At 47.8% G+C, this 15,421-nt stretch overlaps 2 pseudogenes across 1 annotated transcript in view; both read right to left on the bottom strand.

The window, feature by feature from the left end:
* The window catches only part of LOC148665690 (scavenger receptor cysteine-rich type 1 protein M130-like), a 267,138-nt pseudogene that overhangs the window by 64,393 nt on the left and 187,324 nt on the right, over positions 1 to 15,421 (bottom strand). The window lies entirely within an intron of this gene.
* Positions 4,271 to 4,408, bottom strand: LOC148665710 (U1 spliceosomal RNA; annotated as a pseudogene).

Below are 15,421 nucleotides of genomic sequence, written 5' to 3'. Positions count from 1 at the left end.
AGGAAGCCAAATACACACTCTTCCAAGCTTTATGCCAGAAAAGATACACACAAAGTTTCCTCAAAAATGTGGCACAAACATTTCTAAATAAAAAAACTCCAGATGACAGAAAAATACCCCTCAACACATCATATTCTCAACTCCAAAACCAACCAACCAAAAACCATGATATTAGAAAACACAAACATACTGAGGGAGCACAAAATCATATCTGCACACAAAAAAAAACAAAAACCTTCAGCATTAATTAGTCCAAAGCAAGCTAAAACCTGTACACAACAGATCATATACACCAAGAGCCAAACATTTCATAACAGAAAACAACGATCCAAAACAAAGAAACTAAAGAAATCTTCCAGTTGCAAAGGGCACTCTCAGAAAACATCAATAACGCCATCTACAGCATCCAGTGCAAAAAGTGCGGGGTGACCTATGTGGGGGGAACGGGTAACTCCATCCGAACCCAGCTGACACAACACAGGTACATCAGGAACCACGGGACTGGAAAGCAACTGGACAGAGACAGAAAGAAAGAAAAAGGAAAGGGAGTGGATCAAAAGACTTAATACTATCTTTACACAAGACCTGAACATCAGAAAAACCGGGAGGGTTTTAGTCGTTGGAAGGAGAGTGCTCTCCTTGTCCCAGATGGTCCCCTCTCAGATAAAATTTGGGAGAAGGAGCTTTGTTCCCCTCTCCTAACTAGCCAGATCCTACAGGGACTGGAACTCTTCACCATACTAACACGCAACAAACAGAAGAATAACTGAAACCAATCAGCTATGGAAACTCACACAGCTTGCACAGCCCTACTAGGGAGGAAAACAAAAGACCCTGATTGCCTATTGAGATGTTAATGGTCCATGCATAATCCCCACCAGGGAAAGCAGAAACCCATTCACCAACTGAAACTGCACCTACTCATACAGAAACGTACAGAAGGAACACAGACCATAAGATACAAACTAGCCCCCTAGGAGGAACTACAACACACTGCCCCTTACAAAACAGGATAAAAACAGGCCAGCATGGACACAGTGTTCCAGAACAATGCCTGAAGAAGACCCAGGCAGAAACATAGCGACACACAGAAAGGCAAGATTGTCTTCCTATGGAGCCACAGATTCTACAGAGGTAAAGCTGCCTAACAGTGGAAACCTAACGATCTCAACGAAGCTTTAGGCATTTAAATGGTAAATATGGATCAATCCAGAGTTGACAACGCACGCAACCATATGGTCACCCTCCACACTGCCTACACAGCAAACATGTCAGACAGGATACCTTCCAACAAGGAACCAGGATCATCTACAAAATGATCCAAACAGTCCACCATTTACAAAACACAGCAGTTTTATTGGACGGGAGAACCAAGGACCCGCCAGCCTACGACGGAAGACCAAGGAACTCATAAAACCTGCCAAGCCACCCAAACTCACATATTTGAAGCTGGTAAGCAATGCCAAAAATTGGCTTCACACCACAATGCAGATCCTCGAAGAGCAAAATCTGTCATACAACTAGAGGATCTTGAGCTTCCCCACTGGGAGGAAGCTTTCACACTTGCTTCCAACTGGTCAAAGAAACATTATGGGAGGAAATTGCAGAACACCACCTTTGGACCCTACAGTACACAAGCTATCAATACTGGGTTAGGGAAGGATACTTGGGCAGATCAAATTATCACAGCAGTTTTTAAATTCTACAACGACTTCTACTGGAAAGACTGCGAACAAGACCAAGTAAGAGTTAAGTTGTTTTATAAAGTCATTATTTTAGAGCAAGGTATAATTCTACTAAAATACAATAAACAATATGGTGAAGCTATTGGAGAGAAAATTAAGGCTCGGTTAAGAAACTGAAACAGTCTTGACTTGTTCCTTTACACAAAAGTTATTTATTTTCAAAAGAGACCCATGAGGATTCCTCTGGTGTGCAAGACCTGCCTGAAGACATTTGACCAGTTTCCTCTTCACCTTAAGAGGGTGTGTATGAAATGAGCCTCAGCAGAGGAGATCAGCAAGGTCCTTCTCCAGGCCAGGAAGGACTTGTTGAATCACCTGAGGAATGGGCAGGTCGGGGATTGCAAGAGCATAGGGCTCATGTGTGGTGAGAATGTGAGACTGGCGGAGTCCATGGACTGTTTTATGTGGAATCCTGAAGACACATCAGCAAGGTAAGATATTTATAATTTATAAGGGTTCTTCTGTTTCATTTCTAACCTTTACCTTTATGTAAGGGTATGTTAAAATGATATACCAGTGGTCCAGATGCCCTGAGCAAGAGGCTGCTGTCCAGGAGGAAGAGAGGCCAGAGACTGAAGTGGAAGAGGAAGGGGAAGATGTGAGTTCTGGAGAACTTTCTATTTTTTCCAAATTTATCTTTTGTTTTATACTTGTATTCTAGTTTGTCTTAGAAGTAAAAATGTTTAAATGTGTATTTTGTATTCCTTCTGTCCCCCCAGTCTTAAAAGCCATCAGCAGGCTCTCAGGAAGACGGTGACCCAGGCTGGACTGGACAGAACGCACTCCCTGGATGCTCCTCACCTGGCTGGGTTTAAACAGGACCTTACCAAGAATCTTGGAGTGGCAGATTGCTCTCAGGAGGTATTTATTTTTTAAAGGCATTTAAAATTGAGCAGTGATATTTCCATAGCACGTTTTTACTCCTTAGCTTAAAATTCACCCATGTGAAATCTCAGCCATAAACATAGTGATTCTACATTTGTCAGGTAGAAAATGTTTCCAGATTCCTGTTTTTATGGATCCATCTGCATCTTCCTTAAACTTTGTAAAGGGCCTATCCAAAACAACAATTATTGTAACCAAATGAAGACCACTGGACTGTCTCACCAAATCATTGCTAATTATATTAAGAACAAAAACCATTTTCCAGGCTACATCCTAAATGATATCAGTGTGAAAGTAGAGGATCCCAGCCTGGCTAACCTCATCATCAACTTCCAAAGTATCCTAAAGGATATTCAGAAGAAGAACTGTAAGAATGTTGCCAAGAGATTACTAAAATAGGTCATTCTCATTTTAAAACTTCTTTCAGTTGTACTTTTAATTTGAATACAAAAAAAGTTGATGAGTAGTAATTTCTCCCACAGATATAGACAGTTGCAGAGTCCAGAACCAAGTACGAAGGATTGCTGGAAGGTGTTGATGGTTGCAAAGAGAGATGTGTTGCACAGACTGGGCAAGACATCACCTTGCCTGAGCAGCTTCTTGTACTGTATTACCTGCAGGCCTTTCTCCAGCTGAAGCACCTGTAGCACCCAGGGGTGGTAAAGAACATGACAGTAAGAATACTTTCATACAACAAAAGTAAGAAATTACATATATGGGATTTTTACAGTTTGGTGTATTCATTTTTATTTTCTCACTATTACAGGTTGAGGAATGGGTGCAAAGAAAGTGTTGTTTCAACAAGTGGGCACAAAAATGGTCATAATTCCTGTTAAAGAGCACAAAACCTCAAACAACAGCTGGCTTCCTTTGCATTGAGTGAAGAAGAGGAACATGCAAGTTGATGGCTACATTGATATTCCCATCCACTCAATTCAGGGTTGTGGTAGAACTGGAACCATCCTGGCAAGCAGTGGATGCAAAGTACTCGGCTCGTAAAAGTGGTACTGGGAATACCAGGTGCTGCAAGCTTTTGCTCTCTCGGCCAGCAGGGGTTGCCGTTGGTGCCGTAGGCTTTGGGAGGAAAACCTGGAGGATGGAAAGGTGATCTATAGCCTCATCTCTAGAGATGTTTTGTTGCTATGGCATGTGGGTGACCCATATAAAAAAAAAAACGTTTGTAAAACGAATATCGAAGCTGCCTCTAAATCTGCAAATGAAGATGAGTTGATAAACCACTTGTTTTTCGTATAACTATACATAGATTCATTTATTACTGATTTCATTCATTGAGCACGGTTACAATAGAGGTACAGCCATTCACTGTTTGACATGTCTGCACTGGTACAGAACCTAGCAATCAGAAAACGGGTGAAACTGTCTTGAGAATTAGCATACAGTACCGAGGCCCCCATGACCAAATAAATTGGCCTTAATAATGCAGACTACAGCAAAACGACTGACTTTTAAAAGGGAATGAATGTCCGGAAGGAGTAGTGTAACCAGCTTGAAATGCTTCTCCGGACCTCTAACTAAAAGAAACTGGGAACCAGCAGTGGCATCGACTCCTTTCGAACTGGGATCCTATCGCAGCTCGTGGTGTCGTAACTCTTCCGTATCTGATATTGGACCAAGCACATCAGGGGAGTGCGCGAACGCAGTCCCCCACTACCAGAAATGATGCAGTCGAGATTCCCACATTTGGGGAATTCGCAGGGGTCAGCACAGCCGGAGTGCAATGGCCGAGCCTCGCTCTGGGTGAACCGATTTTTAAGAACTTTATTTTCTTTTCACAAAAAAATACAGGACATCACAAATTAGAAAGCTTTACATTAATATAAATACTTAAAACAGTATATATGATCACATCTCATTACATTTTGACACGGTACCAGTTACATAGCGACAATTTCTTTTTTTCTGGTGCAAATCACATTCTTTACTTAAACATGATAATGTTTTTCACAGTTTCTTGAGATATTGACCTATGCCCTCTATTTCCAACAGATTTTCTGCTTCCTCCCTCCCTTCTCTCCACAGATCTCTGAGGTAATATTTCTCTCGGGTGATGAACAGGGCCAGGCTACCTGCTGCCTTGACTGGGACCTCGATGCCTTTGAACAGCCCCATGTTCCTCACTCTCCACAGGGCGTCTTTCCCACTGTTCACCACGGCCCAGATCCTGTCAAACACGTCAGGAGGAAATTTGACAGGAGAGATGCCGTATATGACGAAAGCAGCGGTCAGGGTAAATTGGGGCGAGAGAGCTTGCAACCAATCTTCAAACTGTGCCCAGAAGGCCTTAGCAAAAAAGCAGGAACACAGGAGATGGGTCACAGTCTCCTCCTCGCCGCAGCCTACCCTAACGCAGCGAGGGCTGGGGGTGAGGCCCCTACGGTACAAGAAAGTTCGTACCGGTAAGCACTGGTGGACGACACTCCAGGCTAAATCTCTGTGAATGTTGCACAGAAACTTAGAGGATGTGTGTTTCCACACCTTCCTTGTTTGGGCTGATGTTAAAATGCCCACAGGGGTCTGCCTATTGTTCTGGGGTGCAACGAAATCTTCCAGTTTTTGGACGCTGACATCTCGGAGGGGAATATGGCCAATTGGGTGAGATCTTAGAAAACTTTTAACTGTCCCATAAATTGCAGGGCATGTGTCAGAGAGTGGGACATCCAGCTTGGGTCTGACACCCCACACTCTGAACACCTCCCTACCTACCCAGAGCCTGGCACAATAAGTCCAGGTACGCGCTGCAGGTGCTGTTGCAAAGCCTCTCAGCACAGAGGCCAGGAAAATGCACAGCAGCTTCGTAGCAATATCTGGGACAGACTTCCCCCCTGAGGGTAGCGGCCTGTACATTATTTCCCTTCTGAGTCTTTCCTGCTTCCCACCCCATAGAAATTGAAACATCAATCTCCTCAGCACCGCCGCAACACGGTGTGGGATTGGGAAGGTAGAAGCCAGAAAATTCAAGACAGGCAAGAGCTCGGCTTTGATGACCAGCACCTTCCCTGTCATGGTGAGGTCTCGGTCCTTCCATTGCATCAGTTTTTTGTTTAAAATTGGCAATTTGTTCTGCCAATTTACTGTTCCCATCTCTTCTCCAAAATACACCCCCAGGACCTTAATTCTCTTCTCTTGCAGCCTGAGATCATGTCCTTCTTTTGGCTCCCTCCAGTTCTGATAAAAAATCTCACTCTTAGATTTGTTAATTTTTGCAGAGGAAGCCAAAGAGAACCGATCACAGCACTGCAGAGCTCTGCTAATTGAGGCATTGTCAGAGAGGAGCAGGGTGACGTCATCCATGTATAGAGATGTCTTTACCTCTCCTCCCCCACTTCCAGGCACTGGTATCCCATTAATGGCCTGATCCTGGCGCAAGGCACAGGCTAAGGGCTCCATAGCCAAAACGAATAACAAGGGGGATAATGGGCAGCCCTTCCTCACCCTGAACAGACTTCAAAGGGGCATGATCTATTGCCATTAACCATGACTCTGCTGTTGCTACCTGTGTACAGCAGGTTAATCCACTTTCTCATGATGGGGCCAAACTTCATGTGCTAAAGTACCGATGTTAAGTACTGCCGGTTTAGGCGGTCAAAGGCCTTTTCTAGGTCTACACCTAAAATGCACAGAGGGAGGGAGCGATCCTCAGAGTACAGACAGACATCCCTCAACAAGGCCAGGTTGTCGCTCATCAGGCGTCCTGCTATCCCACAAGTCTGTTCTTTCCCTACCAGTGAGGCCACTACATTTTGTAGGCGCAGGAAAAGGGCTTTGGACAGGATCTTAGTGTCCACGCCTAACAGGCTGAGGGGTCTCCAGTTCTTTATGTCATTCTTTGCTCCTTTCTTAAACAAGAGAGAGATAGTGCCTTCTCTTAAGGAGTCAGGCAGCAATTCTGTCTTATAGCTTTCCTCGAATAGGAGCAGTAGCGGATCCTGAAGCAGATCCCAAAAGGTGCAGTAAAATTCTTTAGGGAGCCCGTCAGCACCCGGAGTTTTCCCCTTCTGTAAGCTCTCCATAGCCTGTCTCAGCTCTTCTACTGTCAAATCCCTCTCAAGTACTTCCCTATCTTCTTCACTCAAAACGTTTTCTAGCTTTGAGGTAAAAAAAAGGAATTTCTTCATCCTTTACCTCTGTAGAGCTGTACAGTCTTGAGTAGAAGGCCTCGGTGCAGGAGAGGATAGCACTCGGCTCTGTTCTCTCTCGTCCCTCCTCATCAACTACACTTTCCATGACAGACTTGGAGCCTACCACTTTCCTGAAAAAGAAGCGAGTACACTTCTCATTTTCTTCCAAGAACTGCACTCTGCTTCTTAACAGCACTCCTCGACTGCTTTCTTTGGCTATGTTCCGGATGTCCTTTTTTAAAAGGGTGATATCCTCGAGCACATCGAAGCCACTGTGCAGCATCGCGTAGAGACGCTGCAGCTGCCTCTGTTTCCTGGCTAGCACTCCTCTCCGTCTGGCAGCAGCCTTCCTTCCCTCAGCCATGAAAAAGGCCTTTGTCCTCACCTTCACCTCCTCCCACCACTCTCCTACTGACCCATACAGACACTGCAAGGACAGCCACTGTGATAGTTTCTCCTTGTAGCGGGATACTACCCCCTCGTTCTCTAGCAGCTTTGTGTTGAGTTTCCAGAGGCCTGGGCCAAAGACAGTCCTGCCCTTGAGTTCCACTCTACACCCTAAAGCCTGATGATCTGAGAAGAAGACAGGCTGAAGAGTGACCCCAACAACTTTCACTCTCTCTGAGACAAAGCAATAGTCAATTCTGGAGCTGCTATTCCTCCCTGACCATGTATATCCTGCTGTTGTGGGATATATACATCTATATGTGAGAGTTTAAAGTCTTGAACTAAGTTTTGCAGGGCCAGTGAGCTGGAATCCAATTTTATCGGCCTTTTGGCTAAGATCAAGTTCAAGTGGCATACCCGCAGTTCTTGTCTTTCCAAAGTTCTAGAAGGCGATCGAAGATCGCTGTAGGTTGAGCCTAGGGGGTTAAGGCCAAGCAGCAGCTGAGCTGGGTGGGATCCGGTAGCAATGTTCTCCCTCTCTCTCTCTCCTCCTGCGCCTGCACCTAGCTGGGCTTTGCCCACAAGGACAAAGGCCAGGGCTCCCTCACTGCTCCTTTAGCAGCTAAACCCTCCTCTCCACAGAACCTTGCTCTCTCTCTTTCTCTCCTTTTTTCTTTTTTCTCCTTTCCAGATGGCAGATAAGAAGACACTGATCCGGTTCCACTGGACCAAGAAAACAGAGACGATGCCAACTGCGAAATCCTTTTTCATTACCTTCCTGAGAGGGATCCTGCAGTTGGTGGCCGGAGATCTCTACTGCCTGCAAGTCAACAAGGCAGAGAGATACATGGAGGCCTACATGGCCACGGTCGCCTCATATGAAAAGGCAACGAAAATGATCAGAGAAAAAGGTAAGCACCCCCGTTTCTCTGATTTCAGGCCGGAGCCTATGAGGAAAACAAACCAGAGGACCATCACAGTCCTCACATACAACCCCTACGTACCAATGGAACTGGTAACAGCGTACCTAGGGAGGTATGTAACTGTGGTGGGCAAACCGACGGAGATCAGGGACAGTTGTGGCGTCTGGTACGGCAAACACCAGAACCGAGTCCTCCTGAAAGAGGACCTAGAGGGCGTCGACGGTTTCCAGAACCCCCCGGCCCACTTCAACATCGGAGCCGACAGGGGGTAGCTTTACTACCCCAGGATGCCGGATTTCTGCAAGAAGTGCAGACAGTCCAGCCACAAAGAGAACACGTGTGACATCGTCAGATGTCACAACTGTAACAAAGAGGGGCACCTGGCAAAAACCTGCTGGGCAGCCAAAAAGTGCGATGGATGCGGCACCGAGGGACACCTCCTTCACTAATGCAAGGTAAGCAAACCTTCGTTTGCGCAGGTGGTGGAAGCCGACCGGCAGAAGCCGGTCTCAAGACAAAGGGAGAGAGGTGAGAACAAAGAACCCGCACCTACCCCGCAGAGAACCGAAACTGCCGAGGCCACACCCCCAGCCGCACCAGTGCCTCAAGATGGCCGCCAGGACGACGGACAAAATGGCTGACCGGAGGAAGGGCCCTGGATAACTCCCAGCAAGAAGGGAAAGAGGATCCACCTTCGGAAGGACAAAAGAAAAGAGTGGTAAGGGAGAACCGTTTCCTCGTCCTAGAGGAAACGGAACTTTCTTCCCCCGAGGCCCAGGAACAACTGGAGGAGGCAGCCCAGGAAATGGAAACCCTCCCCCCCGAGGCCCAAAGATGACAGGAAGTGACAGCCCAGGAAACGGAACCCCCCTCCCCCGAGTCCCACGGACAACAGGATGAGGCAGCCCAGGAAGAGGTTACCCCCTCCCCCGAGGCCCAAGGACAACAGGAAGAGGCAGCCCGGGAAGTCGGAACCCCCTCCCCTGAGGCCCAGGAACAACAGGAAGAGGCAGCCCAGGAAGTGGAGCCCCCCTCCCCCAAGGCCCAGGAGCAACTGGAGGTCCCCGAAACTCCTGGAGAAAGGGAAGAAAAAAGCCTTCCCGAAGCGGTGGTGGAGAGTAGCCTCAAGGAAGACGAGGATTACTTTGAAGCCCCCCTGGAGCCGGGACTGATGGTAGGGCTGGACCTGTCCAGCATGTTTACCTTTCAGTCCCCAGCGAGACCTGGAGGGAGCCCAGCATATTCCCCCCAGGAACAAGAGGAGTTACATCTAGGCTAAACAGTGCCCAGATGTAGACTCCCAAGTTTTCCACTGTAAGCACAAAGAGAGGAGGTTCAACTTTCACTTGTTTAATCATGACTGTGAAACTTATCTTTCTAACAACTAACGTGAGAGGGCTAAGAGACCCGGTGAAAAGACGGGGAGACTTTTAAGATCTGACCTCAAAGTCTTTCTCAGTTTGTTTCTTACAGGAGGTCCACCTGAAGGATGAAAGCGACAAGCTGACATTCAGCAGGGAATGGACGAAGGGAGAATCATGCTGGAGCGTAGGAGGGGTCCACTCTTCCGGAGTGGGAATCCTCCTCGGAAACCCAGAGATGACGCTGGTTTCCTCCTTCTCGGTGGTGCAGGGCCGGATCCTGGTCGTAGACATCGACTGGAGGGGGCAGAAGTTGAGAGCAATTAACGTCTATGCTCCAACAGAACCCTCTATCCGGAAGGAAGTGTTTGCTGACCTGGCCAGCTGCTGCACCACCAACAGACAGGTGGTGCTTGGCGGGGACTTCAACGTCGACCGGGAGAAGGGGAGCGACGCTAGCTCAGCAGAGCTAGAGTCGCTACTCAAGCAGTTCTCCCTGGTAGACGGTTTCAGACGGTGCCGCCCCAACGACGGGAAAAACTCCCGGGGAGTGTGCAGCCGCCTGGACTACATCTTTCTGCACACGACCTGCTCCCTGGAGTCGGCGACGGTGTCCCCGGAGTGGTATTCCGACCATGAGTGCGTGACAGTGGTGGCTAACACCAACCTGCCGGCATTCGGTCGTCGGTACTGGAAGCTGAACCGGGAGATATTGGAGGAAGACGACTTCAGGGCACTGTTCAGTAAAACTACGCAAGCTGGGTCGACATGAAGGATGGCTACAGCTCCGTGGTGGAATGGTGGGAGTTCATGAAGGACAGGACCCGAACGCTGGCGCAGACGTACTGCAGACGGAAGGCGGCCAGGGAGAGGAAGGAAGCTGCGCAACTCCCGAAACAACTAGAGGAGGAGTACAGCTTGGCTAACAGGGGAGGAGCCTTCAATTCAGCCTGGGCATGGGACCTGAAGGAAAGGATCCGCAAGCTGCACACCAAGAAAGCCAAGGCTTTCCTGGTCAAGGCACAAAGGGAGCATTATGAAAATAATAAAACCTGTTCCTCTTATTTCTTCAATCAGGTCCGAGAAGCCCAGAAAAAGAGGGTGATCTACAGCCTGAGACGGGGAGATGGAGAGGAAGTGCTGGATGAGAGTGACAAGGTAGAAGCGACCACCACTTTCTACAAGGAGCTCTTTTCAGAAAAGCAGACAGAGGTGGAGGCAGGTGATGCTTTTCTGGAGGGGCTGAAGGCACGAGTACCGGAGGAGGTGAGGGAGGACTTGGAGGGTCCAATCACGGCCGAGGAGCTGAAGGCTGCGCTCTTGTCCATGGAGAATGGCAAGGTGCCGGGGCCGGATGGACTCCCCAAGGAATTCTACACCTGCTTCTGGGACACCCTGGCGGCAGATCTGGTGGAAGTGGTGCAGGAGATCTTCCGCGGGGGAAACTCGGAGACACCATGAGGAAGGGCGTCATCTCCCTGCTCTTTAAGGGAGGAGATGCCTACGACCTCAAAAACTGGAGGCCGATCACAATGCTCTGCATGGACGTAAAGATCCTGTCCAAGCTTCTGACCGCCAGACTGAGAACCGCTCTTCCCCACATCATCCACAGCGACCAGACGTGTGGGGTGGAAGGGCGATCCGTCAGCTGGAACCTCCAGTTGACCAGAGACACCAGCGCCTGGGGCGAGGACCGGAATATGCCCATGACTGGACCAGGAGAAAGCCTTCGACAGAGTGAACCATAGCTATCTGTTTAGGGTGCTGGAACGCTTCGGTTTCGGAGAGAGTTTCAGCCACTGGATTAATATACTGTACTCTGACATAGGCAGCAGAGTCAACGTGAACGGAAACCTGGGGGATTTCATTCCCCAGGAATAAGGAGTATGACAAGGCTGCCCCCTTTCACCCCTTCTCTATGTTCTTTTCACAGAGCCCCTAGCAGAGGTGGTGAGACGGGACCCTGTCATCAACCGCCTGGAGATAACGGGAGGCGCGGGGGAAACCCTGAAGATCTCCCAGTACGCTGACGACACGACGCTGTTCCTGAGGTTGGACAGGGGGCTAAGGAGGGCCCTGCAGGTCATGGAGCAATACTCCAGAGCCTTGGGGTCGAAGCTCAACCGCCGAAAGAGCAAACTGAAGTTCTCCGGGCCCTGAAAGCACAGGACGACGGAGCCAGAGGGTCTCGAGCTCTGCACGGAGCCTCTCAAAATACTGGGGGTTTCCTTTGTAGTGATTCATATTCGTTCAGGGACGCCAAATATGTAATGTTAGTGGCTCTCTGAAGGCACCAGTTCTGTAGGGTTTGGGCATTTACTGAGACAATTATTAATTGTAGCAGTAAATCACAAAGTTGATTCTTTTGATGGCTTTAGAGTCCAACCATGCGATATAACTCAAACAACGCACACACACAGGTACTAATACACGAGGATACATTTATTAATACATAGAATATGCCTTAAACTAACAGATCTTATCGAGAGGGTTATCAGAATACAAAAGATATATATTCAATCAGTTACGAAGTGTTACATATATCAAGAGGACATACGTTCAGTATATCATTCATTAAGACCGTTTCATAAATGAACTTGGTTATAACTTCTACATTAGATACTCGAAACAAGTACATAACTCTTAGGAATTAAATTGATATCAACTGGTTGGGATAACAATTGAATTCTTGAGCTGTAATGCATTGAAGTTGAATACTCATCCAATCTTTGGGGATTCAGATCTCCTGCGGGCACAAAGAAACAGTTGCAGGCTGTTGCTGTCCAATCCGCGCTCTCTGGCTCGGTGCCAGGCTGTGCTGTGCGGCTCGCGACGGTGCGTTGCTGATGCTCACTGACCGGCTAGTTAGTGTTGGCTTTAACTAGCAAAGTTTGTGCACAGGAGAAAAGATGACTGTGGGTCCCAGCAAGTCAGGAAGAGGACCGGTTCGTTCCTAATGAAGAGCTAGTTCTGAATAGTGATTCAGCTGTCCACAGTTCCGACCTGTTCACGAGGCCTGCTGCTGGTTACTCTCTGGCAACCTCCACTCTAGACTCTTAGAACAAAGGAAAGTTCTGGCACTCGGACACACTGGCCGTTCCGTGGTTGTCCGGGCTGAGTCTCAGGATGGTCAGGAGGCGCGCTGCGAGGATGTCCTGCCCTTGGGAGCCTTCTGCTCCTGGGCCGTCCTGCCCTGGAATTCTCCTTTGAATTCCCTTTAGAACAGTCCACAGAATCCTCTCCAGAATCCCTTCTGAATCTTGTTGAATCTCTGTGTTGCCTGTTTTTACCTGGAGGAACTTCAGCTCATTGATTGGCTGAAAGTTCCATGGGCATCAGAGTCCCACGTGGGTTACTCGGCCCTACCAGTCCCTGATTGGTTGATCAAGGTGAGATATGAGTCACTTACTCCTGACACTTAGGAATGCAATCCAGATGTCCAACTCGCACTCCCTAGACAGATAGGCGCCAATGGATGACCATTGATCATGATAGCCAGGCTTAGCTAAGTGCATCCCCCTTTGGGAGCTGGTTTCTTATCACAAGAAAACATCTTAAATCAGCTTGCATGAATTCTTTCTCTGTGGCTGCACCACAGAGATGAACAGAGAAATTAGGCCTAATTTGGGAAAGCTCAGAAACACTTAATTCTGCCTTATTAATAAGCCTCACCGCTACACCTTCCAGAGCTAGGACAACGAGACCATCAACTGGACCGAGAGGATCGCCAAGGTGAATGCGATGCTGGGTCTGCGGTGTACCCGCTGCTTGCCAGACTCAGACGAGAGCTGCAAGGGATGATCTTTGGCTTCGTCTGGGGCGGCAAGTACGAGTACATCACGAGAAACCGGATGTGTCAGCCGGTCGAGGAAAGGGGTCGAGATGTCCCACATTTCCCCCTGAAACTCGACTGCATCTTCTACTGCAACCTCTGTCGGGCGCAGCGGGAGCCCATCGGCCACAAGTACGAGTACTTTGTCAGGCTGTGGCTCTCCGTCCCAATGAGGCACTTGGTCCAGTGGTCAAACACTGGGCCCAAGGCAGAAGGCGACCGGAGTTCTACATCTGCACTGTCAAGTGGATCAGGAGGTACGAGGCCACGAGACAGCCAGAGATCTGCACCAACCAAAGAGACTTGTACAAAGACAAGTCTGGGAAAGGACGCAGCCCAAAGAACTTGACAACCAACTGAAGGACCTCAACTGGATGGCTGTACACAAGAGACTGGCTACCAGAAAGGTCCTCTACAGACACTCGATCTCCAGGAATCCGCATTGCCCCCGGGACACGTGTTTTGTCGAGGAGACTCAGGAGCACGTGTTCTGGAGCTGCCTCTTCGCCAAGGCGGTGTGGGGCAGAATGGACAACATTATGCAACTCCTGGGAACGGATGCAGTGCTCAGTTACCAGTACATTCTGCTGGGGGCTGGCACCCACCGGACTGGACAAGGGGACACAGGACCTGCGGGGGCTGCTGCTGTCCCTCACAAAACAAGGACTGTGGAAGGCGAGGAACACTCTCATCTGGCACAACATAAAGTGGGGGGCGAGGGAGCTGGAAGAGAGGATCCTGGCAGACCTCAGGAGGAGGACGAAGCACCACGTCACCAAATGGGGTTTCCCCACGGCGAGGGAGCGCTGGAAAGGACTTTGGGCCCTATACAGGGATTAAAGGACAATAGCAAGTGGTAGGTTTGGAGGGACTCTCTTAATTGTGCAAAAATCCGCCCCCACTTGCAAAGATTGATAACGAACAATCAATCTCCGTTCCGCTGTTGTTTTTTATTACATGGAGTGCTAATATGTGTGAGATGTTCCTTTTGAGATGTGTTTTTTGCAGAATAAAGTATAATTTGTAGAACAAAAAAAATCTTATGACAAGGTTTACAAGTTATCTGTTGAACAACATTCTAATAGGTGTGGTCACATTCCAGGTCATTTGTTTACGTTTTTGTTTCTGGAGCAACTGTTAGATGAAATGTGCTAATATGTAACCTAACTCCAGTGTGAATAACTAGAAGAGGGGAGCAGCTCCATTCCAGACCAAGGGAGCTTTGAGATTGGCTGGGCCAGATCTCTCATTTGCATATCTGATTTGGAAATATAACACTAAACCCCCTTCTTGCATGGATTTAACTTGCACCCAAGAGTCCCCTACTGTGTATTGCTACTTATTTTTTTATGATAATTGGTGATTACCAGTTGACAGGTTTTATTTGTTGAATTATAAATGGTTTTATATTATCATCCTGAATGGCCTGTACTCAAGGTTTGGTAGGGTATGTGTTTTCATTTCAATTCTGTATTAATATTAATATTTCTCATACAACATAAATAGGGTCTTTTATGAATAAAAAGATCTTCTACTTGGAAATCTTAATAAAGCTGTGTGCTTCTATACACTCAAGCAGTTTTGATTCCTAATATTTGACCTTAGGTGTGGGAACGGGTCTTTTTTGCCATTTGATTTCCAATTGATCAGCACAGTATAGAAAATAGACCCATAAAGCAACCTCAGCAGTGACAAATGTGCAAAAAGTGATCACTTGTTTTCGCCCGCTTTCAAACTGAAACCCTTTGGTGTGTTAAGAGAATGTGATAACCACTACACTGCGCAAGGTGGGAATGGGTGACTTGCAGAGAGTGTTGAACTTCGAGAAAGGACTTCTCTCAGGAATATATTTCCACATTCTGAAGAGGAGATTTACTCCATTTCTGTAGTCTGACTTCCTCTTTTGCTAGAGAGCTGTAGAATGTGGAGTCACCTTTCCAGCTCTGGGAACAGTGTGTAGATAACAGGTTTGTTACTGCCGGATGAGCACAGTAAATTAATACAGCAGAATGAACACACTGTGAGTATTTGAAGGGAATTAACAATCTTTTACGTCTCGCCATGTTCAATGCTGCTGTCATTTCTGTAATATTGTGATTATCACGTTCATCACACATGCGCAAGATCCCCTGTTTGAAATTGGGCAGAA

Source organism: Lepisosteus platostomus, chromosome 5, assembly GCF_059453375.1.
Source record: "Lepisosteus platostomus isolate fLepPlt1 chromosome 5, fLepPlt1.hap1, whole genome shotgun sequence".
In the NCBI taxonomy this organism is placed as follows: domain Eukaryota; kingdom Metazoa; phylum Chordata; class Actinopteri; order Semionotiformes; family Lepisosteidae; genus Lepisosteus; species Lepisosteus platostomus.
The sequence above is the reverse complement of the archived record's forward strand: the minus strand, read 5'-3'. Positions and strand labels throughout refer to the sequence as shown.